The 24,958-nt window shown below is 41.5% G+C and overlaps 2 long non-coding RNA genes across 3 annotated transcripts in view; one reads left to right on the forward strand and one right to left on the reverse strand.

Moving 5' to 3' along the window:
- The window catches only part of LOC133244351 (uncharacterized), a 55,244-nt gene extending 41,011 nt beyond the window's left edge, over positions 1 to 14,233 (reverse strand). Inside the window, exon 1 of the long non-coding RNA XR_009735371.1 lies at positions 14,158 to 14,233. This is a non-coding gene — a long non-coding RNA (uncharacterized LOC133244351). The remainder of the gene's footprint in view (positions 1 to 14,157) is intronic.
- Positions 1 to 21,105, forward strand: part of LOC133244350 (uncharacterized) — a 31,217-nt gene extending 10,112 nt beyond the window's left edge. The window contains exons 2-4 of one of the 2 annotated variants that reach the window (XR_009735370.1): positions 14,027 to 15,283; positions 17,123 to 17,243; positions 20,653 to 21,105. This is a non-coding gene — a long non-coding RNA (uncharacterized LOC133244350). Of the gene's footprint in view, positions 1 to 14,026; positions 17,244 to 20,652 lie in introns of both variants that reach the window. The other variant, XR_009735369.1, reaches the window with a different exon arrangement.
- The last annotated feature ends 3,853 nt before the right edge of the window (positions 21,106 to 24,958 follow it).

Raw genomic sequence — 24,958 nt, forward strand, 5'->3', positions numbered from 1 at the left:
CCTGGTTCTTGAATTCTTAACTCTCTGCATCTGGCTACTGAATCATCAGGTTGTGGCCTCACTGGGGCACTCTCAACTCCTAGTGACTTTGTGATCCCTAACTTACCCTGCTGAACACCTTTCAGGGGCTTTGTCACTCTGTTATAAAGCCTCCTTTTCAACTATAAATATTTAGACAATTAAAACTACATTTTGTCATCCTCTTGGAGGCTTCACGGAGAGGACAGACTATGCGGTGAGTGGTCTCTCTCAGCCATAACCAGGGCTGTGGGAGTACAGCTCCCCAGAACTGCTGTATTTTTCTTACAAGTGTGAAAATACTAAATATTTAAGCAAAATGTTTTGTAACAGACCATCTCCTTGAGCTAATCATCTGGTTTAAAGTTAAAAAGGGAGAAACTTCAACCACTTGACAAAGATTGACAGAAAGAATGAAAGGAAAAATATGGGAAGGGGTATCATGTCCTAGGATTGTCAACCAAGGGCAGACTCCAACTCTTGCTCATTTCTGCTAATGGAGGAGTCATTGCCCAAATAAAGTCAAATCTTCAGTTTCAACTTCTTCCATAATTGGTACTGGGACTGTTGATAGCAGAAGTCTACCAGTTAGGCTCATGTGTCCCAGTATGCAAATGTACATCTTCTGATACACACACAAGGGAATTTTAAATCACAAATAGGGTACTTCATACCAGGTAGCGCAACAGTGATGGCGATATGAAACCCAACTCAAACCACATAAGCATGAAACAAGAAATCCACCCCTCATGTAATTGGTAAGTTCAAGGTATGGTCTAGCTTCAGACCCAGCTCACCGGAGACCAGGTGTTGAAACAAGATGGTCAGAAATCTATGTGTTTTTCACCATCTCTTACTTCAACCTTATTCTGTGTTGGCTTTACTTTCCTTTCGACCAGATTTTAATATCTGTAAGAAAGACACCAGTTGCTCTAAGTTTATACTTGTCTTTACCAAGACATCCTGAAAAAACATGTCTATTTCTCAGAAATCATGTCAAATCCCCAAAGGACTCTTTAGAGTGCTGCTTCAGTCGCTTGGTGGTGGGGAAATCCTGGCCACTTGATTGACAGCCCTACCAGAGTCACACGGAATGTGGGAGGGGAAGATTCCGAGGGGATGAGCCTTTTATCAGAAGAAAGGAGGGTGGAGACTAGGTAGTGGAAGCAGATGTCCTCCAGGCAGTGCCAGTCCAAGCACTTTGAACCTAAATCACTTGCAGGGGCCTTTGGAACTCATTAGTGTCCCCTGGCTTGATAGAAAGATATCACCTTCCCTTCCCTCCAAGTTGCTGCGATGCTTTTCATGTCTGAGTAGAAAACAGACCTCAGCACTTTATGAGTTCCAACTCAGATCTGAATAAGTTCTGCTCAGCAGCTTGTGATGGTTCTTTTATTGCCATTACCGATCATCATGTAAATAAGTAGTTACTGACTTAAGAACTCACTATTTACACAATAACCCTTGATGGGAACCATGATCCCTTTACACACTATTATAGAAGTGTATAATTATAGACTTTCCAAATGGGTATTTCTTTTAGACATTCGCTTGTAATAGCTCCTTCAAAGTTGTTAAGCTTTTATCATGTGAAGACCCAAGTAGAATAAAACACTTAGTTCACTCCTCATTGACCTAATAGAGAGCAAACTTATCTTTAAGATGGCAGGAGCTTCCTGCCAAGAACTCATGGACAGCTTCATTAAAAAAAAAAAAAAAAGTCTGGCTGGGGCTATTTGGGCAGGATATCAAGTTGCTATTAGACCATGTTCATCTCATTTAGGAATTAGATATTGACACTAACTGATCATCGGTTATTGTTTCTTTAGTCCCTCCTGAAGGAAATCTTGTCGCACGCACTTGTCCTGTCTTTATTACTATCCAGCAAGAGTTCTATAAAAGTAAAATGTTGGGTGGGTCTTTAACTGTCTTTAACATTTCTCATTACTTAAGCACAGAACATAACTTTAACAGAGAATAAGTTTTTGTTGTGTATTGAATACATTGGTCCCATCGAGGAAGCCACAGCCAGGATCAAGAGGTTGAGAGATACCTGCTGAGGTCATAAGCTTAAGAAAATGGGGTGATGTGGCTGATTGATGTCAATGTATGGCAAAAACCACCACAATATTGTAAAGCAATTATACTCCAATTAAAATAAATTACTCAATTTAAATAAAAAAGAAAATGGGGTGATGTATGATGCAGTGTAATGTATATTTGACACAATCAGGACATGTGATGTGTATTGCACTACAAAAATTATTGGCATACCACATTCAAATGAGTCTCAGGATATATAGTGAAATTTAACTTGCTTAGTTCAAATTAAGGAAACAGAGAAGGCGATGGCACCCCCTCCAGTACTCTTGCCTGGGAACTCCCATGGACGGAGGAGCCTGGTAGGCTGCAGTCCATGGGGTTGCGAAGAGTCAGACACGACTGAGCGACTTCACTTTCACTTTTCAGTTTCCTGCATTGGTGAAGGAAATGGCAACCCACTCCAGTGTTCTTGCCTGGAGAATCCCAGGGACGGCAGAGCCTGGTGGGCTGCCGTCTATGGGGTCGCGCAGAGTCAGACACGACTGAAGCGACTTAGCACCAAGTATTCACAGCTCTATCAAAGGCACCAGACTTAGTGAGGGAGATACAAAGATAAAAATAATGTTTATTTTCATGCTTGCCCACCTCCATTAGGACTTTATGAGCCCTACATCCTTCCTACCACTCCCATTGACTCTCACTCTCTCCTGGCTTCACCACTTAGAACTTCTCCTCAAGCCTTCACTAAGCACAGCTCCTTTTCAGTTTCAGCACAAGTTCCTCCTGAACAGCATTCCCCTTCCTTTCTTCTGCTTGTTGCTGCTGCTGCTGAGTCACTTCAGTCATGTCCAACTCTTTGCAACCCTATGGATCATAGCCCCCCAGCCTCCTCTGTCCATGGGATTCTCCAGGCAAGAATACTGGAGTAGGTTGTCATGCCCTCCTCCAGGGGATCTTCCCAACCCAGGGATTGAACCAATGTCTCTTATATCTCTTCCATTGGCAGGCAGTTTCTTTACCACTAGTACCACCTGGGAAGCCCCTTCTTCTGCCTAGACCTTCCTAAAATGTCACCTCCTCAAGGAAGCTTCCCTGATTCCTCCAGGCAGAGCCAGTCACACTCTCTCTGCTTCTGGAGCACTTTCTTCAAACATCTATCTTATACCATACACATTTGTATCTGTATTTTTCTCCCCCATTACCCTATAAGCCAAGTTTATATCTGATTCACAACCATATTATTCAGGTGCTTGCAGAGTACCAAGTACAAACAAGTTACTGGTAAGTCACTTATGCAAAGAAAAACTATGTTATTCCCACTGCACTTCTGCTTTCTGGGCCTCCAAGGCTGTTGGAATAGAGACAGATGCATAAACCAAGATGAGACGAGCACCCTCAGCTCGGTCATGAGATTCAAACAGCAAACAGTGAGTGGGAGGGAGATACTTAGATGTATGGGGAAAGAAGGAGGAAGAGGGGGAGAGAAGTGGAGAGAGAGAGAGCAAGAAAAGTGGAGGTGAGGCATTGCCAGAGGACAGCGTGAGCCAGAGGATGGTAAGTGAGGTGAGGGAAGGGGCAATGTAGGACCCTGGTGTGACGGCCACGTGAGGATAGTGTGAGAGGGGACCTGCAGTGGGGAGACACTATGAAAGCATGTCAGAAAGGTAGACTGGAGTAAGGATTGACCTCTGAGGGTTTGGGGGCTTCCCTGGTGGCTCAGACGGTTAAGTGTCTTCCTGCAATGTGGGAGACCCGGGTTCGATTCCTGGGTCTGGAAGATCCCCTGGAGAAGGAAATGGCAATCCACTCCAGCACTCTTGCCTGGAAAATCCCATGGACGGAGGAGCCTGATAGGCTACAGTCCATGGGGTAGCAAAGAATCAGACACGACTGAGCGACTTCACAGCGACTTCACTTTCTGAATTGCCTGGCTGAGGCATTTGCATGTGGACTCTGCAATGGTAGAAATTCAAGGAAAAGAGAGTAACATGGAATCATTTGATCCCATCTGGCTTTGGGAGACTCAGAAGGAAGCTATGATGACTTGGAGTCCAGTGTTTCAGAACCATAATGCTTTTCAAGAAGCTAATCTCTTAACCAGTTTCAGTGAGACACAAACCATCCTGGATGTGCCAGAGGAGAGAAAAATTTGCAGGTGATCAGCCCTGGTATTCCTCAGTCTCTAGATCCTCAAGAATGCCAGGCACTCGCTGTGCCTTCTGCCTGGGACACTCTTCCCCAGAGTATCCCCTTGGCTGTCCCTTCCTTCCCTAAGATCCCTGCTCAGATGTCATCCCTACAGAGAGACCTTCCCTAAAATCCCTGCTCAGATGTCATCCCTACAGAGAGACCATCCCTCATCATCAGGTCAAAAACAGCACATATATCACTCCACCCCTTTGTCCTGCTTGATTCTGCTTCAAATCATTCATTGACTATCTGACATCACATTTGATGTCTATTTCCTTGTAATCTATACCCTACAGTACAGGGATTGTCCAACTTTCTATAGAAAGCTAGGCAGTAAATATGTTAGAACCTGTAGCCCATATGGTCTCTGTCTTAACTGTCTTAACTTCTTAACTCTGCCACTGTAGCATAATGTAGCCATAAACAAGCATAAATAAGTGAACATGGTTGTGTTCCAGTAAATCTTCACTTACAAACAGGCTGTGGGCCAGATTTGGCCGTGGGTCATAATTTGCTAATCCCTGCTTCACTAAAAATCTCCATGAGGTCAGCAACTGGTCTATCTTGCTCACATTGGGATTTCCAGGGCCTGGCACATTGTGAGCACTCAGTAATTTTCAAAGAATGCATAGGGCTTCTCTGGTGGCTCAGATGGTAAAGAGTCTGCCTGAAAGGCAGGAGACCTGAGTTTGATCCCTGGGTCAGGAAGATCCCCTGGAGAAGGAAATGGCAACCCACTCCAGTATTCTTGCCTGGGAAATCCCATGAACAGAGGAGCCTGTTGGGCTACAGTCCATGGGATTGCAAAGAGTCGGACACAACTGAGTGACTAAGCACACACAGAGAAAGCATACATGAATGGAGGTCTATGAAAAATAGATAGGGGTATAGGAATATTATACCCATGTGAATACACACACTCCCTTTGTGATGTGTGTCAAATTGGTTGATCCATGGTGGTCAGAAATATGGTCAAACATTATTCTGCATGTTTTCATAAGAATGTTTTGGAATGACATTAATATTAAAATCAGTGGACTTTGAGCAAAGTAGCTTGCCCTCTATAATGTGCGCAGGCCTTATCCAATCAGTTGAAGGCCTGAAGAAAACAAAAGACTGACTTCTGACCAAGAGGGAATTCTATGAACAGATGGCCCTTAAGTTGCTGAATTGACTCTTCCCTGGTTTCCAGCCTGCTGGCTGACCCTGCAGATTTTGAACTTTCCAGCCTCCATAATAACAAATCATATAAGCCAGTTCCTTAAAATACACACACACACACACACACCACACACACACGCACACACTATTGGTTCTGTTCTTCTGACCCATAAACACATAAATATACACAGATGTACTCCATCAGTAAAGTAGGAAACCAATTGTATAACCAATTGGCATAAAGCAGCTTTCTGAGTCTGGCTTCCACCCTTCTCCACCTGCATAGCCAGTAGACAACTTGGGTGAGGGTGAGCAGCCTATATGAGAGCCACATTTTACTGCTCGTCCACACTGTGCCCTGCAGGCCAAGCTCTCTCAATCCCCACACCTTTGCACACCCTAGCTGCCTTCTGTGTGAAATAGCATCTCACTGCCTTTTCTCCTGGCTAATTTACATCCATTCTTCAAAACTCCTCCTAAGATCCCCCACAGGACAACATTAGATGTCCATTCTATCTGTCATTGCCTCATGACAGTATACCCCCTGTGTGACAGTTGGTTTGCTTCTGTCTACCATCCCCCACCCACCACGAGCCCCCATCTTCCGGAGGGGAGAGTCCACCAGTCTTTCCTCTGCTCACCCTTTGTCACCTCTTCTGTCTGTGCCTGACAGGCAATGAAGGCATTAACAGGCAATTCGATTAATAAACAAAATATTTTCAGAAACTAAACCAAATGGAAGATATGTCACTTATTTGCAGTCTGTGAGAATATAGCTTGGGGTCACCCCAGGGAGATGCAAAGCCAGATTCCAAGGGTATTAAGAATCCACACTAGGGACCCCTGGCTGGGCAGAGCTCCCAGTGACCTGAAGAAAGATTGCTCAGAGTGAGCACCAGAGGTGGGAAGGACTACAGATGTCCTCTCAGCTCTGTACTATTTTTCTTCTCAACTTCTCAAAACACTAATAAGATGGGAACAAGGTGGAAATAGTAAAGATTAAAAACAGCCAGAGCCTGGGCAACCACTTTCAGCTCTCCCATGTCAAAAATGTTCAGCTCTACTTAAGGGAGCAATTTGGGGGCCCATTGGTCCAATTTTTCAACAAACATTGATAGGAAAATGAAATTTACTTTATAGCCATAAACAGACACCTTAGCTGAAACACATCCAAGCCATCAAGGTAGGCTCACCTGGCTGACAAGAGCTCTCATTAACATCTGTGTCCTCAGTACGTGTGTTCGTGATAAGTTGACTCTTTGCAACCCCGTGGACTGTAGTCCACTGGGTTCCTCTATCCATGGGATTCTTCAGGCAAGAATACTGGAGTGGGTGGCCGTGCCCTCATCCAAGGGATCTTGCTGACCCAGGGATCAAACCCACGTCTCCTGAGTCTTTTGTATTGCAGGCAGATTCTTTACCACTGAGTCATCAGGGAAGCAGATGGCTCCTAACTCGATTGGATTCAGTCCAGTCAGATTTTAAGACTGTAGGCTTCCCGGTTCTATCAGTGACTTGCTCTAGAATGTTTATGCTCCTGCTTTCAGGTCTCAGTGCCTCAGTTTCAGCATCTGTAAAATAGGGAGAGTCATTCCTACCACCCACAACAGAGAAAGGTCATGGAAATACACAAGCTGGCATCCCCAAAGCACTTTGCCTTCCTATTACTTCCTCTCTATGGACCTGAGGTAGGATTATTATTACTGAAAATGTCAGCTATCCTCTGAAAGGATTATTCCATCAGAAAGCTTTGTTCAGGAACATTTCATAAAGGAAAAGTGAAAGCGTGCACAGTCTCTTTGGAACTAATCATAATTAGTCCCAGTAACAGTTGGGCCATTTTTTTTTTTTTTTTTTTAGTTCATTTATAGTCAGATTCTACAAAATTGAAAACATCCAACATCTGGGCTGAAAACCTTGTACAAAGCCAGAAAGCCCCCCAAATGGGCATGTGTGGGCTTTGGTGACAGAAGAGCCAGATGTAATTTTTGCCTCAACTACTCTTTTCAACCTTTAGGAAAAAAAAAATTATAATTGAATTTTCATGATTACAAAACCCTTTGATTTTCTTCTCTAATTTTTTAAAACCATCTTTTCTGATTAGTTGTAAATTTCAGACTCTCCCAAAACAATCAGAAATTTCTAGAAAAGGAATCTCTTAACAAATGTATAAAAGCATTTGGGGGTCCAGTTGTAACCATGTAAATACTTTTACAGGGACAAATAATAGTTAACATTTATTGTCCCTACATTATGGACAGGCCCTGTTTTAAGCACTTAAGGGGCATTATCTCATTTAATCTTTGCATGCACTCTGTGAAGTAGGTACTATTATCTTCTCCATTTTACAGCTAAGGAATCCAAGGAACAGATAGGTTAAGTAATTTGCCCAAAGCACCATTAGTACAGAAAGAAAGCAAAGTGTTTTGGTTACATCTTTATGCTTGAAGGAAATTTTCACTTAATTCAACCTTATTACAGAAAGACTCTAAGACTATCTTTGATATCGTAAACTTATTCCAACCAGATTAAATGCTCTCTGTTCTGGGAAGAATTGCACAGAGCCTTTAATACAGCTCCCAGAGATAAATTTGGGCCCAAGGAAACAATCCTGACTTTAGAATTTGCCCCAGTTTCTACCATCTTTTTTGGTATTCTGGGGGAAGAAAACACAAATACACACACACAGACACACATACACACACACACACACATCCATAGGAATTTATTTCAGCTATTTGCTAAAGAAAAGCTGTCTTCAGTTGCTGTTGTTTTCAGCATGCCACCTGACAGCATCTAGAAGCTTCCTTGGGGAAGCAGGGGAATTTGCTGGATTGCTAAACAGCCTTAGAAAATCTGCTGGGGACTCCATGGAAGGGCTTTATGAAGAAGGATAAAGAGAGTGCATTAGCGTTGCCTTGTTTCATGAAAAAGGGAACACACACAACAAAACTTGATTACAAAATCTCATTTTACAAACTCAAGGTGAGATGTACCACCTTGAGGCAATGGCCCACCCAGGGGACCTCCACCAGGTTCTAGAGCCTTCTGCTTCCTGTGTAAAAACCTGATTCAACTCCAAGGGCCAGGTTAGATAAAACCAGAAGGGTTTATATGCACAGCATTTAACTTTAAACATTTCTTTATGGAAATTTACAATGCACATCATTTACATATTCAATACCAGTGACAATTTACTTCTCCCATCTGAACAGGGCTTTCAACTATGCCACTTGAACTAAATTAATAAACAGTAATTACAGAATGTTGTGTGAGCTAGCTGTTGATGTTGAGCAGATTCTAATCAACACCTTCTTTTAAGGGCCAATTAAAGCTGAATGTATGCAATATAAACATCTTCGAGTATTTAGACATGAACCGCAGAACAAGGTAAAAAAAAAAAAAAGAAAAATTAAAATCTGAACAATTAGACTGGGGATGAGCCAGTCAAACCTGGAGAGATGGACCCTTTTCAGCTGGTCTCTAAGGTCATGTTAATTTCTTGAAATGATGAGGTTTTTGTGAAAAGAGGAGGGGCTCCAAGGACTAGTTAGGCCAAACCCCATCCGTTTTGAGATTTCTCCAACATCTTGTATTATTTTCCATATGCTTTAAGTTTTGTGGCATTTCTTTTTCAATTGCCTCAAACAGTTTTCTCCTTAATTCATGTGCATCTCAGCGAAAATTTAATCTCCATATTTCTGACTCATTTGTGTATAAATCCTCCAAGTGTTGCTTGGTATTTAAGAAACCTTTCCCTCAGCCCCATCTTTGGCCATCCAGGAGCTACACAAGGCACAGAGTAGGCCCCAGGCCCCTCTATGGGACTTTACATCCCCAGTAAACAGAACATACACAAAGCACTAGTGAGAGGAATCAGAAGCTGTGGGGAGAAAAAGTCAGCCTCTCAACATCAATTGTCCTCAGAACCACTTGCCTCTGCTTCCTAACAAGGCAGCACCCTGAGCAGGCTTCATGTCTTTAGGAAAGGGAGTGAAAGGGAGACATTCCAATAATGGTAAAAAGTACATTTCTGGATAATATACAAAACTGCAAAGACCCGTGTATGTGGCAGTGAATGGGTTTCTTCAATAGTTGGGAGAAACTGGTAACTATGTTTCTTCCAAAATAGACATCTCTAAAGGTTGGAATGAGAACAAGGTGCCATAAATAATACTTTCTACAGAGGAGAAGATGGCACCCGTATGAAAGGATGAACCTAGTCCAAGTGGGCAGCTGAGGACACGTTTGCCCCCAAGGCTGCACCTCTACAGTGCCCTGCTTCCCTAGGGCCACCTCGCTCTTGCTTTCATAGGCACACACTTCAACTGTCTTTCCTTCCTCTTTTCTACCGAGATCTCCCTTTTCTCCCTCCTGGACTTGCCTCGACTCTGACTAGCCAAATCCTAACCAATCTCAAGGCCAGCTTCATGCTTGTTTCTGCAGTGTCTGTCTCTCTGCCTCTGTCTCTGTCTCTCTTTCTCTCTCTCTCTTTCCCCTCCCTCCTTCTGTAATTTGTATTGTCTACAATTTAACCATAAATAGCTTTGCTGACTTTGGTTAGTTACCCACTCCATTTGCAGGTATGTTCATCCTTTCCCTTACCCAGATTACAAACTGCCCAAGGACAGAGATTTTGTATTTACAGGGCTTTACCATAGCACTTATCATAGGATTGTTTATATGAGCAAGTGCTAAATGAATATTTGTTGGGTGAATATGAATGAAGCTTTCTTTAAAGTCAACAAAATGAAAGTCTCTGTTTGGATTCAAATATTTCCTCAATAAAATTTGGAAGTATAATGATAGCTTCTGTGCCAGGCATCAAATTTCAAGATAGTTCTTATTCACTAGTCAATAGTAGAGAGAATTATGGAGCCCTGGACTCAGGAGGGACAGGAAATTATTTTATCCCATAGTCCTGCCTCTGAAGAGGACTGTATGAAGTACACTCTTGAAAAATAGTTGCTGAGTTTTGCTCTGTGTATAATCATAACCAAAGTAATAACAACAACAGTAATAATAATGCTCATTTATTGAGTGCTCATTGCAGGAAAGAAAGGGCCCCTCACTGCTGTCTTTCAAGCCTCTCTGAGGCCTGGAAGCCACATTTCTGTGGGTACAAGCCAGGTGTGCCCAAGGACTCATGCCACCAAGGAACATGCCCAGGCTCCGTCATCTCTCATCTTTGATACGCTAGACCATTTCCTCCCTTGTCTTTCTTCTCTTCACACTCCTACTGGTTCCTTGGACAATCTCAGCTGCTTCCCATAGCATCACCCAAAATTTCAGAAGTAGGAAGTGAGTCCTAGGATGGGCTCTTAAGCCCGGTGCCTCTCCTGAGCTTTGGTTTCATATGTCTAATCACATGTAGGTCATCTGTGCCTGTGCCACCCTGGTGTCACACAGCAACCTCAAACATCATGTGTCCCCAAATGAATCTCTGCTCTTTGCTATTAAAGCCATCTCTTTTCTCTCTTTTTATTTATAGATGGTCTCAGTACTCATCCTCCCACCTCTTCCAAAAATCTGAACTTTTATCCTTGACAGTGTGGTGAGGAGGAAAGACAGGATTCGGGAGTCAAAAAGGACTGAATTTGAAACCCATCTCAGCCACTGACCAGCAGATCTGGGACTGAACAATTTTTAAAATTTCTCTGAATATATTTTCTCACCTGAAAATAGAAATAGATTAACAAGGCTTAGACCTTCAAAAATCTTTGCTTCTTTTCTTTCTTTTTCTCTTCTCTTCCCTCTCCTCTCATTTCTATCTCTTCTTTTCCTTTCCCTTCTTCCCACACTCCTCTCCCCCACTCCAAATCAATCACTGGTCCTGTCAATCAAGCATCCTAGATAACTTCCCTCTTCTCTCCATCCCTGCTTTTATCATCGTCTCACTCACAAGAACTCTAAATCTGGTTTTTCTGCCTCTGTTTCCTCCTACTCTAATCCATCCTGCTCTGAGCTGCCAGTTACATAAATACCGAACTTCCCTATATAAAACCTACCATTATTTCCCAGTTGCTTCCAAGAGAAAACCCAAACTCCTTGGCAATGCAGCCAAGACCCTTCATGATCTACCCTCAACTTACTTTTCCAGTCTATTTTGTTGTTGTTGTTGTTATTTAGTTGCTAAGTCGTGTCCAACTCTTTTGTGATGCCATGTGCTATAGCCTATCCCTTTTCCAAGGGATCGTCTCAGTAAAGAAACTGCCTGCAATGCAGGAGACATGGGTTCGATCCCTAGTTTGGGAAGGTCCCCTGGAGGAGGGCACGACAAATCACTCCAGTATTCTTGACTGGAGAATCCCATGGGCAGAGGAGCCTGGAGGCATGCAGTCCACGGGTCTCAAAGAGTCAGACACAACTGAGCAACTAGTATGCACACACGTACTATAGCCTGCCAGGCTCCTCTGTCCATGGGAGTTTCCAGGCAAGAATACCCTAGTGGGTGGCCATTTTCTCCTCCAGGGGATCTTCCCAACCCAGGGATCGAACCCTGCATTGGCAGGTGGTTTCTTTACCACTGAGCCACCAGGGAAAGCCAGTCTTTGATTTGCGGCATATTAATTACAAGATATTGAAGAAAGCAAAGTGCTCAGAGTCTGAGGCTTTAGTACTACCTTTCTCATATAGCTGTTATAAAGATTAAATGACTGACATAAGACATATAGGTCAATGGAATTGAACTGCGAGTCCAGAAATAAATCCTTACATTTTTTATGGTCAATTGATTTTCTACAAGGATGCCAAGACTATTCAACAGCAAAAAATAGCCTTTCAACAAATGGTCCTGAAACAACTGAATATCCACTTGCAAAAAAATGAAGTTGAACCCTTACCTCACATCGTATATAAAAATTAACTCAAAATGGAATTTAGACCTCAGTATAAGAGGTAAACTATAAAACTCTTAGAAGAAAACATAGGACGAAATCTTCATGGACTTGCATTAGGAAATGATTTCTCAATGACATCAAAAGCATGAGATAAAAGAAGAAGTATATGAATTGGATGACATCAAAATTAAAGAATTTTCAGCTAGCTTCAAAGGACACTGTCAAAGGGAGAACACAACCACAGAATAGGAGAAAATATTTGCAGATCATATACCTCATAAGGAATTTGTAAAGAATATATAAAGAACTCATAAAACTGAACAGTAAAAGGACAATAAAAAATAACCCAATTTAAAGATAGAGGATTTAAATATGTTTCTTTCTGCAAAGAAACACACAGATGGCCATTAAGCATACGATGCTTAACATCATTAATTATGAAGGAAATACAAGTAAAAACCACAATGAGATGCCCCTTCACATCCACCAGGATGGCTAAAATAAAAGACAGGCAGTTATAGTTGGGCAGTTCTTTAAAAAATTAAGCATAGTTACCACATGACTCAACAATTTAACTTTTATATAAATATCCATTAGAATAAAAAATATATTTCCATACAATAACCTGTGCCAATGGTCATAGCAGCATTATTCATAATAGTCAACAAGCGAGAGCAGCATACATGTCCATCAGCTGATGAAGAAGCCAAATATGGCATATCCATACAATGGAGTATCATTTGGCAATAGAAAGAAAGATGCTACAACATGGATGAATCTTGAAAAGATGTTAAATGAAATAATACAGACACAAAAGGCCACATACTGAATTATTTGTTTGACATGTTCCAGATGGGCAAATCCACAAAGTTCAGTAAAGTAGTGGTTACTAGGGTGAGAGGGGTAAGAGGAATAGGGAGTCATTGCTGATAGGTAGGTGCTTCTATTTGGGGTGATCAAAATATTCTGGAATTAGATAGTGATGATGAGTATATAATTATATAAGTATATTAAAAGCACTGAATTATGCACTTTAAAGGAATTGATATGTGATATGTGAATTAATCTTAAAGCTGTTATAAAAAATTAAAATTAATTTAAAAAATTTTAGAAGATTATATGAGATACAGTGGTACACAGTGCTTACTCTTCTAACAGGAGCCTCTATTGTGGTTATATTGTTCTTATTCTGTTGTAATGTCCAGATTGCTTTAACATGAGCTCCTTGAAGATAGGGGCCACGACTTAAAACTTATATCTTGTTTACTTCTTTGCAGTCCCTGCAAAGATATTTGGCATAGAGAAAAAGATACATACCATAAAACTGTAGACAAATTAAAATGAATTAGTGAGTGAGCAAGTGAGGTTTGTACATTTTCAGCACCTCCGTATTACACTGGACTTTGGCCAGTACAATCTGCAAGAATGCTAACCGTTCCAAGGACCCTCCATCCTATTTACATCCCTGACCTTAGAGGGAGAGATAATAGGTAGCAAAGAGAGAAGAGTGAATCCTGGTGATAATCCTTCAGGCCTTACAAGGCATGACCCTTTCACTGAGTTTCTGTCTGTTGTCCTGCTTTAAAGTTCTTCAGAAATTAGCAAAGCCAAATTTCAGAATACAGAAAATCTCAGAGCTAATGAAAAGCCAAGTTTTTATTTGTTTTTATTCTAAGTCACAACTTTCTCACAAAAAGTTGCCAAGTGTTCCTTCTGAGCTCTACGGAGATAATATAAGTTGCAATTTTATAATTCCAGTCTCTTTTTTTACACAGGATTCCACTCTCTCTTCCTGCTGCAATGAGAAATTGGCAATCAGTCATGGAATCTCTCCAACCAAGTCTGGATATGACCTAAAAATACATCTTAACACAGTATTCTGAGAATAGCAACCTGTCTGACTTACCTTAGCTGTATAATGCATGTGTGCGTGTGTGTTAAGTCGCTTCAGTTGTGTCCAGCTCTTTGTGACCCATGAACCAGGCTCCTCTGTCCGTGGGATTCTCCAGGCAAGAATACAGGAGTGGGTTGCCATGCCCTCTTCCAAGGGATCTTCCCAACCCAGGCATCGAATCTGCATTTCTTACATCTCCTGAATTGGCAGGCAGCCACCCGGGAAGCCCAGCTGAATAACAAATCACCTAAAAGCTAAGTGACTTAAAATAACAACTATTTCTTTTGTTTCTTACTGTTCTGGGGGCTGACTAGGCCCAGCTAGATGTTTCTTCTACCCTATGTAACGATGCTTGGGTTGCGTTATCTGAAAGCTTAACTAGCTAGAATGTTTATGATGACTCATGCTGACAGCTGGTGCTGGCTTTCTGGGGGCAGTTCAGCTGGGCCATCAGCTGGAAAACCTCAGTTCTTCTCTTCCTGGTTCCTCTGTATCTGGTTAAAGCATATCAGAGGAGCAGCCTTGATTCAAGGGAAGATTTCACAATGGTATGACTATTCAGAGGAGTGATTCACTGAGGGACTCCATGTAACCAGCTCACACATAGTCTATAGGAACTGCAAAGGAAGATGAATTCTGTTTGCCATTCCTGAGCCTTTGCTATACTTACCTGTTCTAGTCTGAAGCACATCACAGCTCGAAAACAGATGTGTGACAGGACACAGTAGCAGTGCTCTGTGCATGTCCTCCTTCCCGTCCCTTCACCACTAATCTCCACATATCCCTTGACAGACTCCTGTAACCCAACAGTGTTTGGAGTGCTTCTTCCACTCGTCGCCCATAGAGCTTTGAGAGAAAACCATTTCAGATTGCCTCAGCCAAACCTTTGTTATTAATAGCAGTTCCTATTTCTGGAAGGCCAGGTGTTCTGCACCAAAAATACAGAGCAGAGACACCAGATAACCCCCTACTCAGAGACCGGGACCACTTGGGTCTCATTTGCTCTGGGGTAAATGGCAACTGAAAGCTGGAACCTTGAATAAGATGTAAGGGACACTGAGACTATATTGGCCAGAAGGCACCTTGCCACAGAGTTAGTGAATGGACTGCAGGAGTCTGTGAACCTCCAAAATTGCAGGTAAAATTGTGGATGTCTGTGTTTTTTTCTGGAAAAAGATCTATATTTCATCAGATGTTTTTTAATTGAGCTATAATGGACATAGCATTATATTAGTTCCAAGTGTATAATAAAATGATTGATATTTGTATATATTGAAAATGGTCACCACAATAAGTCCTGTTAACATCCATCACCATACACACTTTTTTTCTTTTACAACTTTTTTCTTTTAATGAGAACTTTCAAGATCCAGATTATTAAAGGGGACTCTATATTTTGAAAAAGGCTAAGAACTTGATCTCGCATAGAATTATGTGATTACACTTTCCCTATCACTCAAAAGACCAACTTGCAACTTACCTGAAACCACATCTTCCCACCTTAGATGCAGAAGTGTAGGTTTAATCTGTCACATACATCACAGTTAGGAGCAATGCAGCTCAATTATTCTCCACTGCCTGGTCTTTTTCATGCCTCTGTTTCTGTCCTCTTGTCCTGCTTTTCTTTCCCTCTCCATATCCTTCCACTCATCTCCTAGTGATTCTGTTTTTAAAATATTTTAACCATATCCCTGGGTGTGACATTACCTGTTTCTAACATTAAATGGGCTATAATAGATAGGACTTTACAACTAGAAGACATTGGATTACCTTCTATCCATAGGGTAACTCAGTCTGAGATAAGAACTAGTAGATTATGGACAAAAACTAGTGCACACTCCTGAGTGCCCTTTGTCTCACTCAGAGGTATGTTTTCCCTTTAACAACCATAAGAGCAGAGGCGACATGCTATAGTATCTTGTTTTGATTAAATTACTCCAGTGGTGTCTTTCATCACTGTGGAAGTGCAAAAATTTCCCCCTTTAGTTTACAGTTTTCCTTTCCTTATATCCCAAATGCAACCAGGGGAGGGGAAAGGGTTGACTGACCCATTATACTGAATAATGGAGTTTCCTTATATGGATGCACCCACTCACAGCTATCATCAACTATTCTTGCCAACTCAATTCATCAAGCAACAAATGAGCCAGGCACTCCCCAGGTGAGCACAAAGAGGAAGAAAAACATTTTCTGCCTTCAAGTTGCTTGTAGTCTAGTGAGAGAGACAAAGGGGAACATAGATAAATAGGAAGAGGAGGAGGCAGTGGAGAATTAGACTCAAGTGTTAATATCATCAGAGTGAAAGTAGAACAGGGAATTTATTTTTATCTCCCACTTCCGCCTTCAACTCCTTCTAGGATCTTCTGCTCTTGATAGTTCTCCCTTGTTGCTTTTCTTAAATAAAGAAACCAAAAGAGTAAGAAGTAAAAGGAGAATAGCCTCTCACTCCAACGTCTTGTCTTTTTTTCTTCCAAGCATCTGTCTTCCTCCTTCTGTTCCTTGGCCCAGGCAGTAGACACTGGCCCATTGTGGTCTCTCCTGCTCTAGCTTTAAGTCTAATCCTCCATCACTTCACCCCTCAGACCCCCTTTGGCTCAAGAATCTGTGCTGATCAGCTCACATGTCTACTCTCTGTGCCGGGCCTTAGTGATACAAGGATGAATCCAATCATCATTCAGAGAGAGCTTGTTTACAAAACTCTCCTTCTCCTGGGGATCTATCTCGCCTCCATCTTATGTTCCTTTTTTATTTCTCCCACTCTCTCTCCTTGGACTATTTTTATTTCTATCTCTAGTGCTGTTAGAGGCCTCCTATGAGAAGGAAATTATCTATAATGGAACAGGAACATTAAAAGCCTCAGTTTCCTTGGAAATTATTGAACTCATGAGGGGTTCACATTAGGTTTTGAATTTTGAGAACTAAGTTATAGGAAATTTTGTTTTTCTAACAAAATTATTTTAACATTTGTTCTCTCTAGCTCTTCTTTGGATTTTGTTCTTAAACCTCAAGCTGTTATAATTTTCTGTAAGCTCCAGTCAACGCCAGATTCTGAAGGAAAGGCTCTTCAGATTTCTGAATGTGAACTAAATCTGTCCCAGGTAGGAAGCCTGGAAGTAGCTGGTGCCCACATCTGCGTGTGTGTATGGGACAGGGTGTGGCTGAGAGGACTCAGCTGATCTATGTGGTCAGCTGGGGTATGGCACAAGCTCAAGAGACCACTAACAAGAGTTATCAGTTCTCACTCATTCATTTATTCACGTAAATACATTCTGAGTACCTACTATGTATTAAGCACTAAGATGGATGTTGGGATTATAATGATGAACAAGACAGACACAGTTCCTTCTTTGATGGACTCTTTAGTCCAGCTGGGAATATGAACAATCAGATATGCACTGGAATTCTGATAAGGTGTCCCGCACCTATGACAGTGCGGACCATGTGCCGGGCCCTGTGTCAGGTGTGCTGTAGTTCTTATCTTCACTTAATGTTCCTAACATTTCTATTCCGCTATAGCTCAGTGATAAAGAAAAGTGAAAGTGTTAGTCACCCAGTCGTGGTGTCTGACTCTGAGACCCCATGGAATGTAGCCCGCCAGGCTCCTCTGCCCATGGAATTCTCCAGGCAAGAATACTGAATCTGTCTGCAATGCAGGAGACACAGGAGACTCGGGTTCCATCCCCGGGTCGGGAAGATCCCCTGGAGGAGGAAATGGCACCCCAGTATTCTTGTCTGGAAAATTCCATGGGCAGAGGAGCCTGGTGGGTTACGGTCCATGGGGTCGCAAAACAGTGGGACACGACTGAAGCAGCTGAGCACACACACATGAGCTAAGCATTATTATTCCTCCTTCACTTTACACTGGAGTAGCAAAATAAGTCACCTCAGTTCCCAGAGCTCTGAACCCTGGTCTGTCTGACTCCACAACCAGAGGTCTTATGCCCACACCACACCATCTCACATAAAACCAGAAAGTGGCACCACGCTGATGTCATAAACCCACTGTTGTTAGGACCCGGAAAGGATAAAACAAAGCAGCCTTTGCAATGTCTCAAGCTACTCGTCTGCAGGGTGGTCTCTTAGGAGAATTAAGAATAAAATAACAACATGCTTTCAAAAGGTTATTCTCTATGACCCAAACTGTTTTCTAGTTCTATGAGTGAAAAGAATCTCTGCAAAACGAATAAAAATGATAAAAGAATTGTTTTAAAAGAAGATTCTCACTCATTTTCACAAAGGCTGTATTCATATTTCCAGGGCTTTGTCAGAAACTCAAGGCTAAAAAGAAAAAATAAAGTCTAGCTCCCCTTCTTAAGAGGAAAAAAGAGAGAGAAAGAAGAGACTCTACATAAAAGCACAGTTTAAAAATTCTATCTCCGGCCAAGGTTAGCAGACTGCCCAGGTCTAGACAACCCCACTGGAACCCAAAATTTGTAAATGCCCCATGGCTCACTCCCTGGAGTGTGAGGGGACGAATTCCTACAGCTGTTATCACCATTTAGCGGCTCAGAGGAAAGCAGCTCTTCTTTGACTTTTCCTGGGAAGATTTCTTTTACTAACAAAAAAGGATAAAAACTTAATTCTTGCAAAAAGAAGAGGTCTTGAGAAAGTGGACCTAAAAAAATAATCCACTCTGACAAAAGTTGCTTCATAAAGAATTTCCCACCGCACATGTATCTGTAGTTGTGCATGATATCTTAACTGGTGCATAGACTGCTTATAGGAACGCTCATATTCTGATTCCAGCTTTGGAATAACCAACATGGTGGGGTTTTGCAAGTCATTTCACTTTCCTGGGCCTCAGTTTCCTTTTTCTATAAAATGAGAATGTTTGGACTTTATAGTTCTTCAGCTCTAATACCCCGTGACTGTGGCCCATGAACCCAAACTAGAAAGTTGCTTATCCTGATGATCTTTCCAACAGATGCATTCCCATGGGAAACCAGACTCTCTGAGCATTTATAGCAAGCCATATTTATATCAGTGGGTGGTCACCCAGCTTTGACAGCCTCTTTCATGCCAAGAGAAGTTTGAGATAGGGAAAAACTCAAGAGAAAATTAGGGTGAAAGATGGTTTGAGTAACTTTCTGACCTGGAAAACAACGAGGTTCATATCAACTGCGTCTAAAGATGAGGTAACTATATATAATGATCTATGTCACGAGGATAATATTTTTAAGATATCAATCCCCTGTATACCTTTTACCTCTTCTTCTAAACTATGTTTCATAGCAGCCACTCTGTATCTTGATCACAAAGGATGTAGAGAAAAATGAATGTCACTTCAGGCAGGAGGAAGCAATGCTGTGTGTTGGGGAGAGGGGGAGAAGGAGGGGTCCTCCCACCAGAGTGAAAAGGAAAATTAAAATCTGTCCTTCTATCCCCCTGTGGGTTGTGGGAAGCAGAAGGGGACAAAGGGAGAGGATAAATGATGAGTCACGCATGCTGTGAACAGTTTCTCTGAGCCAAAGTTCTTCACAGTTAGTCACTGCTGCACAAGTTACTACAAACTTAGCAGCTTAAATCACGTGCATTTATTATCCCACAGGGTCTTTCCTTAAGCATCTCACAGGGCTGTAATCAAGATGTCACAAAGCTGTGTTCTCATCTGAAGACTTTCTAAGGAGGAATTCACTCAGGATTCTTGCTTCTTATTGACCCTTATAGTCCCTCCAGCCCATCAGATTCTAGAATTCACCCACAATTCCTAGAGTTCATCTATAATTCCCTGCCATTATCAACATGGCCATGGCCATTTCATCAAGTCAGCAAGAAAAGCCTGTAGAATGATCTACCAGCAAGATGAAGTTTTATATAATGAAATACAGTCACAGGGCTGCCCACCCACATGCAAGAAGAGGAGGTTATACAAGGGCATGAAAACCAGGAAGAGGGAGTCATAGGAGGTCACCCTAGAGTCTGTCAGTCACAAATACCAAAAGCAAAGAGGCCCTTGTCTGAATCTCCCGGGAGGGATTGTCTTGCAGAGTATGGCCCCCACCCCATGCCAGCATATGATGGCCATAGCAGGGCAAAATCATGGTTAAGCTTTGAGAGGGACTGAGTTATGTTTCCTGGAGTTTCCCTCCTTATATAGAAAGTGTTCAAAAGTTCCTGGATGCTCTAGAGAAGGAACTGAAAGTGACTGACCTATGGGGCAGTTAGTTCACCAGAGGAGTCCTCAGGGTAGAGCAAAACGGCCCTGCAAGCAAGGGTAGCCAGGCCAGTGAGCAAGGGGGGAGTCACAGCCAGACCTTGGCGGGCTACAGCACCAGCTGGGTCAAAAGAGAGGCCCTAGGGCCAATACCAAGCTAAAAGAGAAGAATCTCAGGTTTCTTTTTTTTTTTAATGATATACAGTTTATTTTTTCAGTAATAAAAAAGTTCTAGAATTAGACAAATGATGATGGTCATACATTTTCAGTATACTAACTACCAGTGAATTGTATGCTTTAAAATGATGAATTTTATGGTATGTGAATTATATTTTCTTTTTTTTTTTTTTCAGGATGGGGAACACATGTACACCCGTGGTGGATGCATGTTGATGTATGGCAAAACCAATACAATATTGTAAAGTCAAAAAAAAAAAAAAAGAATCTCAGGTTTCTAACAGCTGATGCCAGCCTAGCAAGCACTAACAATACAGGCTAAAGACAAGATCCAATGAGGTCGGTGAAGACTCAAAGAGCAGCCAAGGGCCTGCATGAAGACCGCCGGGACCACACCCCATTGCTATGGCAACAGAGGAGACTCCCCCATCTCCCAGCTTGAGGAGGAAGATTTGAAAACCTGAGCATTTACCTGAAAGAGATCATTTTAAACCAAAGGAGATTGACATATTGTTAATTGGCTCATTTAAAGTTCACATTTGTTTCTCTGCTTACCCCAGGGCTGAAGGTTCTTGAAAAAAATTCAGTCAGTTATAGAGAAATAAAGAAATTACACTTTCTTTGTACAATTGGATTGTGTGAGTAAATTTGTAATCCTGCTACACCTGCTATGTAACAGACACTATACACATATGTTTTCATAGCATTCTCCCACAATCCTATGAGGTAAGTGTTATTATATTCCCATTTTACAAATGAAGTTGAAACTCTGAGAGGTTAAGTAATTTACGCAAGGTCACACAGCTGGTAAGTGGAAAAGTTTGTGCGGAACCCAGAATTCTCTAATTCTTATGCTCTATTCACTGTACCTCCGTGTTAGTTGGAGTAAACCAAGTCCTGTAACAGGCATTCCCCAAATCTCAGAGGCTTTGCACAATACAATTTTGGTTCTCACTCACTTCACAGGCCAGTGCAGGTTGGTGAGGGAGGGTTTGCTCCGCATAATCTTTGGGAGACTCAGACTTTTTCCATCCTCTGGTTCCACCCTCTTCTAAACTCTCAGCATCCTTTCCACTCAGCCAGAAAATGAGAAACCACTGAGGGTGTGTAGGGTGATTTTACGGGTCAGCCTAGAAACAGCACACGTCACTTCTGCCAACATCGATGGCCAGAACTCGGTGACCTGACGCCACCTGACTGTCTTCCCAGGTGACTCTGCAGAGTCCACCTGCCAGTGCAGAGACTCGGCTTCCATTCCTGGGTCAGGAAGATCCCCTGGAGAAGGAAATGGCAACCCACTCCAGTATTCTTGGCTGGGAAATCCCATGAGCGAGGAGCCTGACAAGCTGCAGTTCATGGGCTTGCAAAGAACTGGACATAACTGAGTGACTGAGAATGCATGCACACCACAACTGCACAGCAGGCTTGGAATGCATAGGTGTGTGGCTGAAAGATGAAGATGTGGGATTTGTGAACACATAGGATACTTTGCCACAATCCCATAAACTCATAACCTAAAAGATGTGTATGAAATCTTTCCTACCTCCTTCACTTCAGAAGAGCCGGATTTTCCCATCATTATCTCTCAAGGTCAAATTCAGAAAATTAATTTGATAATAAAATGTTAAAGATAGTAGATGCAGCCAGAAAACTTCACATGTGTCTTCATGATACTCTAAATTTTGCAAGAGAATTTTGCAGTGAGTTATCTATGATCTCTTTTGGTTTCATATAAAGGAATCCAGAAGCTGAGGTCCATCAGTGACATGTCCTCTGAGTTGTCTGTAGGAAGAAAGTGAGCAGAGGACTGGAGTGGGGTGCCATTGCCTTCTCCGGATAACTTTGAGCGAGTTAGTTAACTTCAGATCCTCCATCTTCTTATTTAGAAAATAGATTTAATAATAGTACTTATAAGCTTGTTATAAAGATTAAATGAAGTCTGTAAAGCACTTAGCACAGGACCTGACATAGAATAAGTTCAGTGATGACAATTCTTACAAATAATTTTTCTTTTTTTTTTTTTTTTTTTTTTTATTCTTCCAATTTTATTTTATTTTTAAACTTTACATAATTGTATTAGTTTTGCCAAATATCAAAATGAATCCGCCACAGGTATACATGTGTTCCCCATCCCGAACCCTCCTCCCTCCTCCCTCCCCATACCATCCCTCTGGGCCGTCCCAGTGCACCAGCCCCAAGCATCCAGCATCATGCATCGAACCTGGACTGGCAACTCGTTTCCTACATGATATTTTACATGTTTCATTGCCATTCTCCCACATCTTCCCACCCTCTCCCTCTCCCACAGAGTCCATAAGACTGTTCTATACATCAGTGTCTCTTTTGCTGTCTCGTACACCGGGTTATTGTTACCATCTTTCTAAATTCCATATATATGCGTTAGTATACTGTATTTATGTTTTTCCTTCTGGCTTACTTCACTCTGTATAATAGGCTCCAGTTTCATCCACCTCATTAGAACTGATTCAAATGTATTCTTTTTAATGGCTGAGTAATACTCCATTGTGTATATGTACCACAGCTTTCTTATCCATTCATCTGCTGATGGACATCTAGGTTGCTTCCACGTCTTGGCTATTATAAACAGTGCTGCGATGAACATTGGAGTACACGTGTCTCTTTCCTTCTGGTTTCCTCAGTGTATGCCCAGCAGTGGGATTGCTGGGTCATAAGGCAGTTCTATTTCCAGTTTTTTAAGGAATCTCCACACTGTTCTCCATAGTGGCTGTACTAGTTTGCATTCCCACCAACAGTGTAAGAGGGTTCCCTTTTCTCCACACCCTCTCCAGCATTTATTATTTGTAGACTTTTGGATCGCAGCCATTCTGACTGGTGTGAAATGGTACCTCATAGTGGTTTTGATTTGCATTTCTCTGATAATGAGTGATGTTGAGCATCTTTTCATGTGTTTGTTAGCCATCTGTATGTCTTCTTTGGAGAAATGTCTATTTAGTTCTTTGGCCCATTTTTTGATTGGGTCGTTTATTTTTCTGGAGTTGAGCTGTAGGAGTTGCTTGTATATTTTTGAGATTAGTTGTTTGTCAGTTGCTTCATTTGCTATTATTTTCTCCCATTCTGAAGGCTGTCTTTTCACCTTGCTAATAGTTTCCTTTGATGTGCAGAAGCTTTTAAGGTTAATTAGGTCCCATTTGTTTATTTTTGCTTTTATTTCCAATATTCTGGGAGGTGGGTCATAGAGGATCCTGCTGTGATGTATGTCGGAGAGTGTTTTGCCTATGTTCTCCTCTAGGAGTTTTATAGTTTCTGGTCTTACGTTTAGATCTTTAATCCATTTTGAGTTTATTTTTGTGTATGGTGTTAGAAAGTGTTCTAGTTTCATTCTTTTACAAGTGGTTGACCAGATTTCCCAGCACCACTTGTTAAAGAGATTGTCTTTAATCCATTGTATATTCTTGCCTCCTTTGTCAAAGATAAGGTGTCCATATGTGCGTGGATTTATCTCTGGGCTTTCTATTTTGTTCCATTGATCAATATTTCTGTCTTTGTGCCAGTACCATACTGTCTTGATAACTGTGGCTTTGTAGTAGAGCCTGAAGTCAGGTAGGTTGATTCCTCCAGTTCCATTCTTCTTTCTCAAGATCGCTTTGGCTATTCGAGGTTTTTTGTATTTCCATACAAATTGTGAAATTATTTGTTCTAGCTCTGTGAAGAATACTGTTGGTAGCTTGATAGGGATTGCATTGAATCTATAAATTGCTTTGGGTAGTATACTCATTTTCACTATATTGATTCTTCCAATCCATGAACATGGTATATTTCTCCATCTATTAGTGTCCTCTTTGATTTCTTTCACCAGTGTTTTATAGTTTTCTATATATAGGTCTTTAGTTTCTTTAGGTAGATATATTCCTAAGTATTTTATTCTTTCCGTTGCAATGGTGAATGGAATTGTTTCCTTAATTTCTCTTTCTGTTTTCTCATTATTAGTGTATAGGAATGCAAGGGATTTCTGTGTGTTGATTTTATATCCTGCAACTTTACTATAGTCATTGATTAGTTCTAGTAATTTTCTGGTGGAGTCTTTAGGGTTTTCTATGTAGAGGATCATGTCATCTGCAAATAGTGAGAGTTTTACTTCTTCTTTTCCAATTTGGATTCCTTTTATTTCTTTTTCTGCTCTGATTGCTGTGGCCAAAACTTCCAAAACTATGTTGAATAGTAATGGTGAAAGTGGGCACCCTTGTCTTGTTCCTGACTTTAGAGGAAATGCTTTCAATTTTTCACCATTGAGGATAATGTTTGCTGTGGGTTTGTCATATATAGCTTTTATTATGTTGAGGTATGTTCCTTCTATTCCTGCTTTCTGGAGAGTTTTTATCATAAATGGATGTTGAATTTTGTCAAAGGCTTTCTCTGCATCTATTGAGATAATCATATGGTTTTTATTTTTCAATTTGTTAATGTGGTGTATTACATTGATTGATTTGCGGATATTGAAGA

Source organism: Bos javanicus, chromosome 3 (assembly GCF_032452875.1).
Source record: "Bos javanicus breed banteng chromosome 3, ARS-OSU_banteng_1.0, whole genome shotgun sequence".
NCBI classification, from domain to species: domain Eukaryota; kingdom Metazoa; phylum Chordata; class Mammalia; order Artiodactyla; family Bovidae; genus Bos; species Bos javanicus.